Source organism: Pteropus alecto, unplaced genomic scaffold (genome assembly GCF_000325575.1).
Source record: "Pteropus alecto unplaced genomic scaffold, ASM32557v1 scaffold92, whole genome shotgun sequence".
Lineage (NCBI taxonomy): Eukaryota > Metazoa > Chordata > Mammalia > Chiroptera > Pteropodidae > Pteropus > Pteropus alecto.
Genome location: NW_006432447.1, coordinates 8236232 through 8252476, shown reverse-complemented (window position 1 = coordinate 8252476; position 16245 = coordinate 8236232). Strand labels below are relative to the sequence as shown.

At 40.2% G+C, this 16245-nt stretch overlaps 2 non-coding genes across 2 annotated transcripts; both read right to left on the bottom strand.

The window, feature by feature from the left end:
• Window positions 1-4130: 4130 nt before the first annotated feature.
• TRNAC-GCA lies at window positions 4131-4202 on the bottom strand. Its single transcript has one exon. It is a non-coding gene; the product is annotated as a tRNA-Cys (tRNA).
• A 2605-nt stretch (window positions 4203-6807) lies between these two features.
• Window positions 6808-6879, bottom strand: TRNAC-GCA. The gene has a single exon. It is a non-coding gene; the product is annotated as a tRNA-Cys (tRNA).
• Window positions 6880-16245: the final 9366 nt, after the last annotated feature.

Below are 16245 nucleotides of genomic sequence, written 5' to 3'. Positions count from 1 at the left end.
ACATCACAGTAAAGGGATCACTGTTACTATCCACAATGTACAAATGAAAAGAACCCAGAGATTACAGAGGTTAGTTAACAGGCCCAAAATTATTTAGAGAGCAAGAATACAATTTTAAAAGTTATCCCACTGTAAAACAGAGAAAGGGAAAGGAAGAGATGGAAAGGGAAAGGGAGAGGTAGAGGGAGAAAGAGAGAGAGGGAGAGAGAGAGAGAGAGCGAGAGAGAGAGAGAGACCTTTGTAAGCAGGAAGCCTAATTTCCCTTGCCATAAACAAACTCTATCAGGTAGCAAAAAGTACCACATAATGAGCTTTAGCTGTCATTTCTTTTCAAAGATAATAGAGTTGGTACCTTTTTTAAAGAAATTGTAGATGCTATTTATTTCCTTTTAAAACAAATAAGGTTCCTTTGATTTTCCTCTAAGAACCCTTCTATATGGCAACCTTCAAAAAACATCAAATAGAAGTCAGGGGAATTCTCTAAGTTGATGTTGATTATTTCTTTTTTATTATGTGAAAAATGACTCATTTGTGGTTTATTTATTTGCAGTTCTGACCCCAGAGACAAAGCCTGTCTAGGTCTGATTAGCACTGAGTTAATTAAAGTTGGATAGGAATATTGGGAACAACAGAAATGTCCAGCAGATTATTTATATAATCCATACGATATATGCCACACAGCATTTAAAATGCATATGTTTTAGAAAGGTTTTAGAATATTTAACATTATATACAGGAGATATTATTAAATGAAAAAATTCAGCTTATAAATTTTTAAAATTATGTCTTAGGCTGTCTTAGGTTGAGTTCCCACAGAAGCAGACGCTAATTCAAGGTCAGTAGCTTATTTGGTGACTATAGGACACGCTGGTAAAGGAGAGAGGACGTGAGACATAGGGAAGGCAGCCAATAAAAGTTGCATTGTCATGAAAATGACTACTGAGGGAAACCAGCTTAATCTCACTGGAAGCCTGGAGCCAAGGTAAAACCATCCTGGCTCAGAGTTATACCAGGAGGGGATAAGGAATCTGGGGTGTTTAAACAGCAAGTTCCATCAGTCATTGTTTGAGAGGTGCCCCCAGTGGCCATTAATTCTCTGGCACTTCCAGTTTGCCATAAACAGATATAGAATAAGCTCTGGCAATTAGAATCAGGCCAGACCAAACTATTGTAGTAAAGGCTAAAGAGAAAATTGGCAGAGCATCCAGACTGTCTGCTGTACCTGGATACCCCAAAACCTATGCTTGGGGCCAAAGCTGATGTGCTGTTAGTTTTCAAAAAGTGCTATGCCAGGGAGCAGGAGTGAAAGGGAGTGAGGCAGAGGAAGAAGGTTTAGCGAGTGCAAAGTTGCATTTCCGAGCTGGCCGTCATTTGGTAATTAGTGCGATTGATTGCTTGAATTTATAAGCTCTCTCTTAAGAGCATGCATGAACTGCTGAATTCCAAGACAATCTGTCCTGAGGGAGAGAGGAGAAGACGTCAGCTCTCCCTCAGCTCTGTGTCTCACTGGCGAAAGGACTCCTCTTGGTACATGAACTCCTCGACATGTCCAGAGTCTGCCTATGGAGGCACCAACTGGGTCTCAGGGCCTCTCACACCTCAAAAGCAAGAGGATGCCAACAGTAGGGGCATCGGCATAGGCAGGAGGGAGGGAACTGCAGGGTGCTGCCTGGGTGGAGGTGACAGAGTCCATACACACTTAGTTATCTCAGTGGCAGTCAGGGTAGAAAAGCTGGCTGAGGGCCTCAGAAAAAGTCAAGGCCAAGAGGACCTGAGATGTTGCCTAAGATCTGCCTAATACATTTTTGTTAAGTAAATATTTACACACATACTCACATAAAATATAGACTTACATGTACGAACACAAGCATATATAAAAAAAAAACAAGAGTTAAAAAAAAAGACAGTGGTGGAGATCCAACCAAATTTTATTCCCTCCTATATTCTTTGGTATATGTTTAAAAGTCTATCCAATAAAAATATTTTGATTTTATAATGGGTAAAGGTCATGTGGACAGTTTTAGAAAGAGAGGCAGAGTAGCAAACATTTATTTTTTAAACAAATAGCAAACATTTATTTTTTTAAACAAACTGGTAAAAAAAAATTATTATTCTGTGTTTTATTTGATGGGCATAGACAGAGTTGTCTTCTTCAATAAAGGGTCAAATCTTTTAAGAGATTGTTTAGAAAAGCATAAATAAGCTATTTTTTAAACATGAAAAATATAAGTCTTGCCTTATAATAAAATCAGTTTCCAAATAATTTAAAAATATATTTTGTTTATATACTCGTATCATTCATTCACTCATTTATGCAATTAGCCAACAGCTGTTGTTCACCAAATATTTTCTGAGCCCCTACTATGGGCAAGCTACTTGTCAGTCACTGGTAATAACAAGAAGAATCAGAAAGAATTGCCATCATCTAAGGGACCACATTGGAGTGGATAAGATGGTTTATGGCAGAGAAAATTAGTACTCAGTATCCAAATGCTTCCTTACTTTTTGAGCCTCAATTGCAATGAAATTGGGGCCTTATAACTAATTCTGTTCAAAGAACTGTGAGAAGAAGTGATGTGTGTCACTTCTGGGCTAAGGCAGCTATGAACTGCTGTGACTCCCCAACTCACTCTATCCCTGGAACGATGGCCCTGGATGGCACATTTTACTAGATGACGTAGCTACAAGAGAGACAAGGACCACCGGACCCACATCAGATCTTGCATGAATAAGATATAACCTTTATCGCGGTAAGCTCTTGAGATTTCAGAGTTGTTACCACAGTATAGCCAAGATTAGCCTAACATATGGACATATAAATCACTACAATACACCATGTAATAACATAAAAGAGAGGTAAATTCAATGTGCTATGTAAACAAAGAAAAGGTTACCATTTGCACTTCCAAAACTAAATCATAATAGGCACCTGGAGGAATAGCTTTTCCCACAGCCTGAATTGAGTGCAAATCCTTTTCTTGCTCTGGGACAAACAAAAAAACTGAAAATCTTATGGATCATTGTTATCTAGTTAATATACCAGAGAAGCACATCCAAATACATTGCCATCAAAATCCAAAGAAACCCACCAAGTGATATATGGTGTCTCTCATTTTAGAAGGCATATCCTGAGGAGCCTCAGATACTGAACCCTTAAAAATTTTACAATGTAGCAGACTCTTAAATTGTTGCAGTATTTTTCTTCCATCCCTTAAAATGTGACAAGGGCACAATACCTTTGTGATATTTTCCCCTAAAATCCATAACCTCAATCTCATCGTGAGAAAACACTAGACAAACCCAAAGCGAGGGGCATTCTACAAAATATCTGACCAGGATTTTCAAAAAAGTGTTAAGGTTACAAACACACACACACACACACACACACACACACACACTCACACACACAGAAAGACTGAGAAATTCTCAGAGATTAAAAGAAACTAAGGAGACATTATGACTCAATACAACCTGGTATCCTGGATTGAATCCTAGAACAGAAAAGAGATATCGGTGAAAAAAACGGTGAAATCTGAATGAAGTCTATGTGTTGGTTAATAGTGTTGCACAGATGTTTATTTCATAGTTTTGGTAAATAATGCCATGGTTATGTGAGATGTTAACATTAGAAGAAGCTGTGGGAAGGGCATGTGGGGCTTCTCTATACCATCTTTACAACTCTTCTGAAAATTTAAAATTAGTAGAAGATGAAAAGTTTGAAGAAAGGAAAATAGAAAAGGTCTGATTAATAAAATTGGATATATAGGAAAGGAGAATTTAAAGTACATGTGAGAAAGCTCATGTGTGTATATGTGTGAATTTTTGTCTGTTGTTACGTCTGTGGGATGGAGTGAATACTGGTTTGTGTATGTACATGATTGATGGTATCTGGTCTATGGATGTGTGTATATATGTTTCTGGGTGTGTGACTGTGTTTGCCTGGGTTCATGTTGGAGAAAGTGTGAGTTAATGTGAATACACAGCTCTACTGTGAAAGAATTAATGAGCCAGAGTGCTTACATGAACCTGAGAGTGAGACTCTCCTTAAATTTTGAGCCCTAGGCACCTTGCTGGCCTCACTCTAGATGCACTCCTTTAATGAACCTGCCAAGAGTTGCAAAACAGTACTCAGGGGGCACCTGGATTTGAACCAGGGACCTCTTGATCTGCAGTCAAATGCTCTACCACTGAGCTATACCCCCTGATGTGAATAAGTATCCTATAAATACTTATTCCACTTTTATGAGTTACACTATTCTTCATAAATACCTTTAAGGCTGAGATTTCTCTTGGATTTAAATTCATCTCCCATTCCCTTCTAGCTACACCACCTACTGCTTTTCCCAGAGCCTGTATGTTCATTCTCTTATCAGCACCTAAAGCTCAGTGCTGTATTCCAAGTTTAATTCTAAAGCTTTTAAAACACACCACCAACTGCCCATAAACCTCCAGGCACATCGGTGAATGCTTTAACTATTATGAGCCACCAACGAGTACTGGACATGAAGGGCATCTTATCTGGGTATCCATAAACGGAGTTCAGAGGTTCATGTACAACTCTGAAATTATAGGCAAACATTGTGTATGTGCATGGATGGTATATTGTGCATGTTTCCATTAGATTTTCAAAGGGGACTGCATCCAAGATGAACTGTGTCATTTTACAGTTAAAAAAAATAAAATAAAATAAAAACTGGAGGTTCTAAAATGAAAAATTCACCTTTAAACATCTCTAATTCCTATTTCCCTGAGTTGCAGTCTGAGGACTTTTAATCTTGTGTATGTATATACATGATTGAGAAGAAAGTTAAGGAAATCATCGTTACAACCAATTCTCTCTGATCAGGTCTATCAGCTGCCCTGGAGCTGAGGAGCAAACTGCAGCAAGAGCCCCAGCTCACAAGTTCTCTGAGTCCCTCAGACACTCACTTCCAGCCTCTCCACTCAGAGGCCTTACAGGAACCTCAGATTTCAAACCTGGTACACCCAAAAATAAACGTGTCCTCTTCCTGCCCAAGCCTGCACCTCCTCCTATTTTGCTTTGTTGTAATAATAACAGCTTATATTTATTGGAGACTTGCTAAGTGCTAGGCACGGCACTAAAATTTTACCCATAACTCCTACTGAATCATTACAAAAATCCCATAAAATAGGTCTTATCGTTATTAACATACTGATTTGCCAGTAAGGAAACTGCGGCACAAAGTGGTCACACAGCTAGGAGATGGAGGGGCTGGCATTCCAGTGTAGGCTCAGGGCTGAGAGCTGGGCCTGACTAATCATCGGGATAGCCTCCTCCCATCTTAATTGGTGACACCACTGTGTACTCAATCATTTGGTCAACACACTTAACACAACTCTGGGCTTCTCCCACCCTCTCTTTCTTGCCCAGTTTCAGTTAATCTCCGGAGTTTAAAAACTGTTGATTTTAGCTGTGACGTCACTTAGATCCATCCCTATCTCTACATTGGCAGAGTCGCCCCCTCCTAAATGGCTTCCAGGACTCCACCTCTCACATCCATCCCTGTTCTGCTTCCAGAGCAGCCCATTTTAAAACAAAGTCTATCTAGGTCACTCCCCTTTAAAGGCCTTCACAAAAAATTCCAAGTCTCTTAGCACAACCTGCAAAGTTCTTACATTTGGATCCCTATCTGCCTCTTCAGCTTCAGCTTCAGCTTCTGACACTCCTCATAACCCATTTTGTGCTCTAGCTGCCTCCAACTGCATCCATCAGGCTCCAGCCTTTGCCTGTGCCGTGTTAACTGCCTAGAACTCAACCTCCACTCCCCATACCCCAACCTTCACTCTGCCCTCCATCCAATGAGATATTATTCATCTTTGGAACCCCGATTTGCCATCAGTTCCTCTCAGAAAGCCTCCTTTAACTTCCTCTCCTCTAGACAGAAGCAATCACTGCCTCCTCTGCCTTGCTGAAGCTGGAACAGGTTGGTACAGCTTCCATTACTGATTTCTTATTTTATAGGCCTACTTCCTGGTCGAGAGTGCACGGAGGCCATGGGCTATGTCTTATTCACCTCTGGGCTCACGCTTTGCACAGCTCTGGCACAGAGTAGGTGCTCAGTGTATGTCGTTCAAGCTGATCTAAAGATATAGCAGTGCCTGTGCTATGGGCAGGAGTTAGGCCTAGACTAAGGTCTCACCTCTAGCCCATGCCTGAGTCCTGAATGAAGGCACCTAAGTAGTAGTGTTCAGGAATGCAGGAAACAAAAGGAAGCGGGGTAGAAATTCCTCAAACTTTAGAGCAGGAAAAGAACGCACTTCCCTAAACTTCAGGCCAGTTCAGGTTTACTCCTAGCAGTGTTTTGTGAATGAAGACTCTATTCCTTGACTTGCCCCAGGGTACTGCAAGGTGTGGGCACAGTCACCAAGTTCTTGGGTTGGCCTTGCAGCCAAAAGGTCCTAAAACTCAAAGGACAGTCCTAGCACCTTGGGAGCATTGCTAAGTGGACTTTCGTCACAAAGCTTTTATCACTAGGAGAAAAGTACGAATAGTATCATGAAGTCAATGAGTGTATGTTCTGACTTCAAATCCTAGACCTGCTCTTGTGGTTTTTTGACCTTGAGCCAACTTACTGAGCATCTCTACCTCTCAGTCTCCTCCTATAAAGTGGAAATATTAATAATAGGTAGCTTTTAAATTTTGGCAGGAAGTGGAGGAAATAATTAATGTAAAGAACTTAGACTGATGTCTGGCATATACACAAGGGACATTATTATTCAACCAGCCATAAGCAACAAAAGATAACAGTCAATCCATATTCTTTGTAAGCAACAAGAGGAATAGAGAGGGGGCACCTGGACTTGAACCAGGGACCTCTTGATCTGCAGTCAAATGCTCTGCCCCTGAGCTATACCCCCAGTGAGGTAAAGTCATTTTTATGATCTCTCACCCTCTCTCTCTCTCAACATTCTGGTTCTAAAAACTTTCAGTGACTCATGGGAGCTTTAATTAGAGAGAATGCTGCCTGGAGAAAGTCTACGGGCATTACAAGTCTTAGAAGAAGTTATTATGAAAAAAGACAGGACTCCTGAGAACTGAGTTCTCCAAGACGAGAAACTCTTCTTAGACTTTCCAGTACTCAAAGCCTCTCCTGTTCACCATATCTTACATAAAACGAATCTCAATTCCAAGTAAAAATCATCAGGTTTTCCACAAATGGCAACATCAATATAATGTGGATGATTGGATTCCTGTCATGCTTCCCTTGGCTGAGGCTCCTAGCAACCGAGATTCTCATTCCTCCTCATGGCTTCACAGAATTGAGCTCGTAACTGACACTCAATAGATATTTGTTGCATTAAATTGATTCTGGAAAAAAATAAGAACAGTAGTTCTCCCCTCATTACCCATGGGAGACAAGTTCCAATACCCCCATTGGGTGCCTGAAATGAGGATAGTACCAACCCCTATATATACTGTTTTTTCCTATACATACCTACTTATCATAAAGTTTAATTTACAAATTAGGAAAAGTAAGAGATTAACAACAATAATAATAAAAAAGAACCATTATAACAATATAAAAAGTTATGTGAATGTGGTCTCTCTTAAAATATCTTATTGTATTTTATTCACCCTTCTTGTGTTGATAGAAGATGATACAATGCCTACGTGATAGGATAAAGTGAGGTGAATGATGACGTAGACATTGTGACATAGTAGCATTAGGCTACTATAAGGGTTACCTAACACAAGCACTAAGATACACTGACAGTTGATCGGATAACCAATGGCTACTAAGTGATAATGGAAGGGGAGTGGTCAGGGAGCATATAGACAAAGGGACGATTCACGTGCCAGGGTCCTGGGCAGGACAGCTTGAGATTTCATCACAGAAGAGTGCACAATTTAAAACTTAAATATTGTTTATTTCTGGAATTTCCATTTAATATTTGGGGACCATGGTTGACTGCAGGTCCCTGAAATCACAGAAAGTGAAATCATAGATAACCAAACTGTATAAATATCGACTTGTGTGAGCTAGCTTTTTCAAGCTATAACTGTAAGACGATTTTAGTCCCACAAAAACAGATGGTCAGTGAGTTACATTCTTATGTAACATAACTTGCCTGAAACTTAGAATATTGTCAACTCCAAAAGGTCATTTGATGAAAAGAAACAAGGGTCCAAAGAAGAGCCTCTTAATCAATTAAGTAAATTATTTATCCTCGTCCTACCACCAGAGAGTTCTTTTCAACTTCAAAACACAACCACAGTTGGAACCACCTACATTTCTTGGCTTCATAAACAACTTTTACCCCAAAAAGTTGATCAGGTGCTACTGATGGAAATCTTGCATGGTTAAACCTGTTGGGAAGTCTCTCTTCTGCCTATTTCCCAGACCACATACATTTTCCAGGTCTTTTCGAACAATCCTCAATTTCAGATGGTCATTTTGGGTCAGGTTATCCTTGTTTGGGAGCCCAGGAAGGAGAGTTTCCCTTTCATTCTTTTTCTCCTTTGCCTCAGGCTGGAATTGAGAGCTAGGAAAAGAATCACAACGAGCTTTGTTCCTTGTTCTTTTATCGCCCTGGACATCAGTGGGAGTTGAGATTTTAGCAGTAACAGATGTACTGTGTGCTTCATATCAAAGAACCCCAGTGTTGGAAGGGATCTAGAGATCATTTATTTCAACCACCTCTTTTCCAGACTAAGAAACGCGGATGGAGGGAAGCTGAAGAGCCTTGCTTAAAGTCACAGACATTTCAGTAGCAGAATCAGAACCAAGAGTCCACCTATTGCAAGCAAGGCAGGTGACTACCGAAGGAACACCCTTGGATGCCTTTGTGTCTTTCCACAATGCCAGGTTTATTGAGTAGAACCTTCTCGGATAAATCAATCAGGTATCCATGCAGGTTAACATGAAACACACAGAAAGGGGAGGGGGTAGGTACATAGTCTTACATGACAGAGCAAAGGAATGAAAGTCCTGAGTGTCTCCAAAGTGAGCTCTATTGACTGGCGATACGGATGGTCTCACGTTGGCCCCACACCAGCAGAAACAGCGGGGAGAAGGTCAGAGTCTTTGGCTATCAGCATACCTGTTTGTGATACTCTTGGGTTGGGCTTGAGCATCATTTCTCTGAGGTGTTCAGCTTACATGGTACTTACAGGGTAAAATCCTTTTGCTTATTGGCTCCTGCAATCACTTTTGGACTGCAGTCATGGCTGACATTTCTGTGGTTTGCAGTGTTTTGGTCATACCCCAAGGGTGTTCCCTTCATGTTACTTGGTTGTTTACCAGTTGACATTACTGTGATAGCTCCCAGTGGAGTTTATTTTGTAAAGTCCAAAAAGTCCTCAATTCTTAATGCTCTATGCATTACTCCACTACCAGATCCTTAGAGGCAGGGATCCTTTGAAAGCCCCCAGTGCCTGCAACAATGTAGGTGCTCAATAAATGTTTGTAGGATAAATATCAAACTGTAGTTACATGTAGGTAGACCAAGCATCCTGATTTACTGGGGATTCTACTGCTTTTAGGACTGAATGTCCTGTGTCTCAGAAAACCAGGTTGGGGTTGATTGGTCACCATAGATATTATCTATTTTATTTTATCCACAGTATTTCCTAAACCTAATCATTCACTTTCCAATGTCATAATATTTACTATTTTCACACATCTCCTATACTAGTATTTACTTAATATTTGTCTTGAAATCAATCCGCTGTGTTTTATTTAGCCTCCTCCTAAGCAAAAATATCCTTGAAAATCATGCCAAATATATTTCTTTCTACTGCACATCAAAATATATACATAACTATTGAAATATGTTAAAATTGTATTTAACCCATGTTGCACTTACAGCTTGTCACGTATGGTTCTAAGCACTTCACAAATACTAAAACAACCCAACAAAAGAAAAAGTTATCATCTTCGATTTAGGATGAGGAAATTGAGGCACGATGAAGTTAAATAACTTACCCAAGGTCACAGAGCTGGTAAATTTGGCCCTCTGTCCCTAAAGTCATCTCGAAAATGCTCAGTGGTAACCACAGTATAGTGGTTAATTTTATGTCAACTTGACTGGGCCACAGAGCACCCAGACATCTGCCCAAACATCACTCTGGGCGTGTCTGTGAGACAGTTTCTAGATTAGATTAACATTTGAATTAGTAAACCGAATAAAGCAGATTGGTCCTCCCTTTTTGGGTGGGCTTCATCCAATCTACTGAAGGCCCGAATAGAACAAAATGGTTGAGTGAGAGGGATCTCTTCTTGCCTGACTGCTTTGAGCTGGGACATCATCTTGTCCTGCCTTCAGAATCAAACTGAAGCATCCACTCTCCTTAAGCAAAATGAATAGATAAAGGAAATGTGGTATATACATACAATGGAATGTCATTTGGCCTTTAAAAAAGAGGCAATATTGCCATTTGTGACAAGACAGCTGGGCCTGGAGGACATCAGTCTAAGTGAAATAAACCACAGTGTATAATCCCATGTGTATGAAGACTCTAAAATAGACTCATAGAACTAGAGAACAGATAGAATAGTGATTACCAGGGGCTATGGAGCGATGGAAACAGGGAGGCATCAGTCAGAGGGTCCAATGTTTCCGCTAAGGAAGACAAATAAATTCTGGAGATCTACTATTTAACATAGGGTACGTAGTTGACAATATTTTACTGTACGCTTAAAAATTTGCTAAGAGGGTAGATCTTAGGATAACTGATCTTACCACGCAAGAAAAAAATATATTATTAATTGAATAAAAATAAAGAGAGTGGGAAGAAACTTTTGGAGGCGTGGCAATAAGTTTATGGGCTTGAATGTGGTTTCATGAGTGCATACTCATTTCTAAACTCAAGTTGTATGTATTACATACGTACACCTTTGTTAATGTCAATCATACTTTAATAAAGTGGTTTTAAAAAGAAAAAATGGGTAGTTGTCAAGGGCTGGGGAGAGGAAGGCACTTGTATTTAATAGGTATAGAGTTTCAGTTTTACAAGATAAAAGTTCTAGAGATCTGTTGCACAACAGTCTGAATACACTTGACTCTGATGAACTATAGACTTAAAAATGATTAGGATAGTCGATCTAATGTTATGTGTTTTTTTACCAAAATAAAAAAATACCTATGATTTAATATTAGAAAGAAGTTGAATAATGAAGACGCCACCTTAAAAAAATCAAACACATGCCTATCGTGAAACCACGGGCACATGTCAGTGCTTATCTCACTTGCTGGTAAGCAACTCCACAACCTCCGACTTAGTGAACAGATTTCACCTGATTGACAAGATCAAGACGAGTTCTTCCTCTAACTCAGAAACAAACCCAAATGTCTCTCAAAGCTTCTAACAGGGCACACCACCACCTGGCATTCGTTCCCCCACAGTCCCTGTGTCATTATTTTAGCCCCTTTTCACTACCCACTTAACAACAAAGCAAAATGAAGCAGATACTAAAGTCTATTTTTTTATTCTTGGAGAAGCAGCCTCTACATTTAGCCCGTAAGTGCTGTATTTTACTCTCAAGCTCTCTTTCTCCCTTTCTCTCTTCCCTTCCTTCTCTCCTTCTCTCTCTCAAATCAATCTAAATTCTCCCAGAGTTCAATGTATTCTCTAAATGAAACAAAAGGCCTTTTATAAGATGTATTCAATCTATTCATATTACAGTGTTCTAAATCCAGAAGTTACAATTTCAGGTAGGGAAACTTTTTTTATAGGAAGTTTGTTCCTTAATGTGTAACAACCATACTATTATGTCCCTCCATGAATGTCTCCCCAGTTTATTTCACGAAATAGTATCTCTGCTGGAATATATACCTCTTCTCTAAACTTTCCTAAAAATCTCCCAAAATAGCCAACCCTTTGACTAGCACAGTGACTATGAGCTTATTGGGAGAATAAGGAAAATATTTTAATTCATAGACATGGGGGCTGGTATGAAATCAACTTAGATGAGCTGGAACTACATCTTCCAGAATTCCCTCCACTGCATGGTTCTGGGTTCGGGTGGCACCCAGAAGAAACTATGCAGGTGGGAGAGTAGAAAGGATGAAGAGATGGAGGGTATAAGGGGCAGGTGCCACTGCAGTCCACTCACACTCACTGATCTCGTGGCCCACTTTGTTGGCTTCGGACAGGCCCAGCCCCACAGTTTTGTCCACTTCCTCCTGAATCATCTCCTTCGTTTCTCTGAATCCTGGGCAGATTCATAAGCAGCTTTGTAGTAAAATGTGCCAGAAGGTCACCCACATCACCGAAGTTGGAGGTTAGGAGGCATTGAGAGACTGTCAGTTCTAGTTTGTTCTTTCTCTCCCTCTCTTCATGTCCGTCTTCCCTTCCAGACTGCTGGCCTTACTGACTTCAGGCCCAGCATCAGACACAGGGCAACAGACTTATATATATATCTCCCACAATTACGTAAGGTCTCATTTCTATTATATGGTTCTGCTTCTCTGATTGAATCCTAACTAATTACTGGAGGAAATAAAACAGCAAATGACATGTAGAAGCCAAAATTCTTTCATCTGACCAAATCCTACTTTGTAATGGCATTCACCTCACTGGATGACTGAAGAGGAGGGTAGCGGCATCCAGACTTAACCTCTCATTTTCTCTAGAGCCTCACTGTGAGCAGAAACCAGGAAATGGCTTCTCGACTCTCTTGGAGTCTTTCTTCATGATTTTACCCTTAACCCTGTCTGTAGATTCGGCTTCCTCTGTCCCTGGTACTCACCACTGTGAGCCATGAACCTGTTGGTTCATATCTTTCTAGAGTCACTTTATTTCTGAAATCAGACCTGTGTGCATCAGATCATAATTTCTTATTGCAAATATGTAGGGTTTTTTTCATTTCTCATTAAGCTTTACTTAGCAGTAACTCTGAAAACTTCAGACCTAACCATCTCTCTTCTGTGGTGTAGGTAGAACACTGGGCTAGCAGTCAACCCCAGCTCTGCTCAATCAGTTTGACCTTTGGGAAGACCCTGAATCTCTTTGGACCCTCCAACCTTCATCTGCAGAGAGAAAAAAAGTAGAACTAATGATTTCTCAAGACCCCTATCACTGCAAACATTCTAATTTGAAATAAATCTTCTAAATAACACTCTGAATACAGTAAGAGAAGCTTTGTCTCTAATGAGGCTGAAGGTAAATATTTCCAGAAGCAAAAACATTGAGACTTTTGTACATTTTCAAAGATATGTCAAACCATATCTCACATACAGCTTTATAAAAGCATATCCCAGAATGAAACTCAAAGCAAATTTAACATTCAATCACTGTTACTAAATTAACTCTAATTTTTAGCATACTTATTTACATAGTTTTTGGTCCTTTATTTTTATTTTGATAATCTTATGTTTTTAATGTATATTGCCTCAATCCTATTTGGATATATATAAAATATAAACTATAAGGAAATAATTAAAATATCCTAGTAGCTCTGAAGAAAAACTGCTTCCGATCAAAACTCCTTTATTATGTCACCTGGGAATGGCTAGTTAATGCATCATATTAATGTTTCTGGGAAGAATACAGCTCTCAAAGGGCCTTAATTGACTTCTAGGGAGTGAATTAAGCTTGGGGGGAAATCAAGCATAAACGTTTTGCTGACTTGACCAAGTTCACACAAAGTGAAACGGCTTCAGCCCTTGCCTTATAGAAAAACTCCCTCATCTACCTGAGTCCTCTACTCTACCTTAGCTAATGAATACCTAGGCCCAGGCCCCCCTTTAGTGTGAGGGACATCAGATTCTATGTCTAGTAGCCCCACAAGGACCGGAGCTATATGTCTCACTTTATCAGCAGTCTCTATATCCAGGGATGGCCAGATCCCTGCTCCAGAACCAAACCCAGGGGCCAGAGCTCTGCTCCCTGTGGATAAGTTACCCAGGTACTGGCTGCCTCCCTTCCCAAACCTCCAGGCATTGACCTAGGAGTCCATTTCTTGTGGACAAGAAAGGACAACTCAGAAGGCAAAACTAAGGGCTCAGGGAGCAGAGTCAGGAGGTATAGAAGGTCCTGATAGTGGCACTGAGCCCTAATGGGATATTAGTCACGCGTGCCTTGCTAGATTTCAGAATTGCTATGGATCAGTGGCTGCTGTGTGCCTCCTGTTTTCTTTCCTTTTGAATTAATGTGTTTATTGCAGTTAACCTACGCCTATTTCACTTTTGTGGAACAGATAAGTTTCCTCAGTTCACAGATCTTCAGACTGAGAAAGACAGTATTCATGGAGATGGATTTGAGGAATCACAAATCCATCTTCATTTGTACCAAGAATCTTCATTTGTACCTGGACCTCAAGATTGACCTTGATTTCATAATGAGATAAATTTTTTTGTAGGGATTTGGGAGGAATGTATTTTTCATTTGAGTGGAATGTAAACAATTGTAGTCAGAGGATAGAGTGTGTTTTAAAACATGGTTAAAAACATGATCCCAAGTTTCTTTATCACAGCTCCCATTTAAAAGTGGTCCCCTCCACTTGATTCTGACCAGGAGCTTGAGACTTCTACAACCATTATGGTATAGCAGAAGTAATGCTGTGTGACTTTTAAGGCTAAGTTAGAAAGGAACATGTAGCTTCCACCTGCTTCTCTTGGGATTCTTGCTGTTAAATACCAGCCACTATGCTGTAAGGAAACCCAAGGTGTCACATGGAAAGTTGATGTGTAGGTATTCAGGTCAACAGCCACAGCTAAAGAACAATAGACATGAGAGTGAACAAGTCTTTAGATCATTCCATCCCTAGCCATGAAATCATTCCCAGCCTTCACGTCTTCCCAGGTGAGGCCCTAGACATTGCAAAACAGAGACAAACCTTCCCCCATTGTGCACTTACCAAATTTCTGACACACAGAATTCATGAGTATAATAAATAACTGTTGTTTTACACCATTAACTTCAAGATGGTTTATTATGCAGCAATACATAAGTGGAACTACCTGCCTGTAGTTACTGCCACTGCTACAGCTCTTGGGGCATTCTCCTGCTTTATGCCTCAGCCAGGCCTTCAGATTGTGATGCCCTTGGATCCTGTTCTTATTCTGTCTTGTTGATCATCCCCCACCATCATCACAATGCATGGGACTTAAATCCACATCCTGTCTCTCCTTTTACCTGTTCTGATTTGCCATGGTAAACTGAACTGCCTTATGGATAGAACCCAAGATAGTGCAAACATAATGGCGAATAACATGATTATGACTAAAAATAAATAAGGAAAAGGAAATATAGTCTGGTAGTTGACACTTGGCAGTATGGTCTGGTGAGCTGAGTCTGAGACTTCTGGATTTTTTGTTTTCTTTATATTTGTTGGGGCACCTCCATCTAGAAAGTTACATTTTATCTCCAGTTTCCTATTGGTCTAAGATAAGGACCAGTGACCAATGGACAATGAGCTTCTGGCAAATCTCCAGCTTCACCTGGCAGAACTCTTAGCTGGATACCAATGCCTCAAATCTCTCTCTAGGCAAGCCAAAATTCCCTATGAAGAAGAGGGTACAGCCAGCAGCAATACTTTCTCACACATTTAAATTTTCTGGTCATCTCCTACACACTCAATCTCAATCTTTGGGTCTGAGATCTGAAGGCTTCAAGCAAGTGAGATGTTTTCCTTCTCCCAAAATGGTATCTGGCACACAGTCTTTCTGCCTCTGTTCCTTGCCTCATTCTGCTAGCCACTGCCATTAGCACTCCTTTTACCGAAAAGCCACATGTTGCACATATACCAAAATTGCTCTCAAAATAATGATGGTAATGTCAACAAAAAGGACCCTGGGGGGAGGGACTGCAGGATTCACTAGATTGCCAGCTGATAAGGGTTTAGCAGCAACTCCTTTTCACTGGCCTGAGTTCTTGGATATCATATCCTAGAATCAGAGGATAGGCATCTGTGGAGGACAATGTGGCAACCCAGGCAGTGGGTGGTGAGATTAGGAAGAAAAAATGGAAATGGACATATGGTGACTCCTGCAGCCAAGAAATGACTCTTCAGTTTGACATGGTTGGCATAAAATTTTAAATGAAACTTGGAAAAGATCAGGTTATTTTACCATAGACCAAGCCCTGGGTCTCCATAAGGTCTTGAATTTGTGTTTTGCTTTCACTAATATTTCTTTGCTTTCCAAGAACTTCAGAAAAGGATTGGTAGCGGGGAGAGGGAAGGCAAAGGGGGTGGCAGATCAATGAGAATTTAAGTCCTAGATCTAAACTTTAAAATCCTAAAATATTGTCAGTTATAAAAAGATGCCCCACTTTCAGAA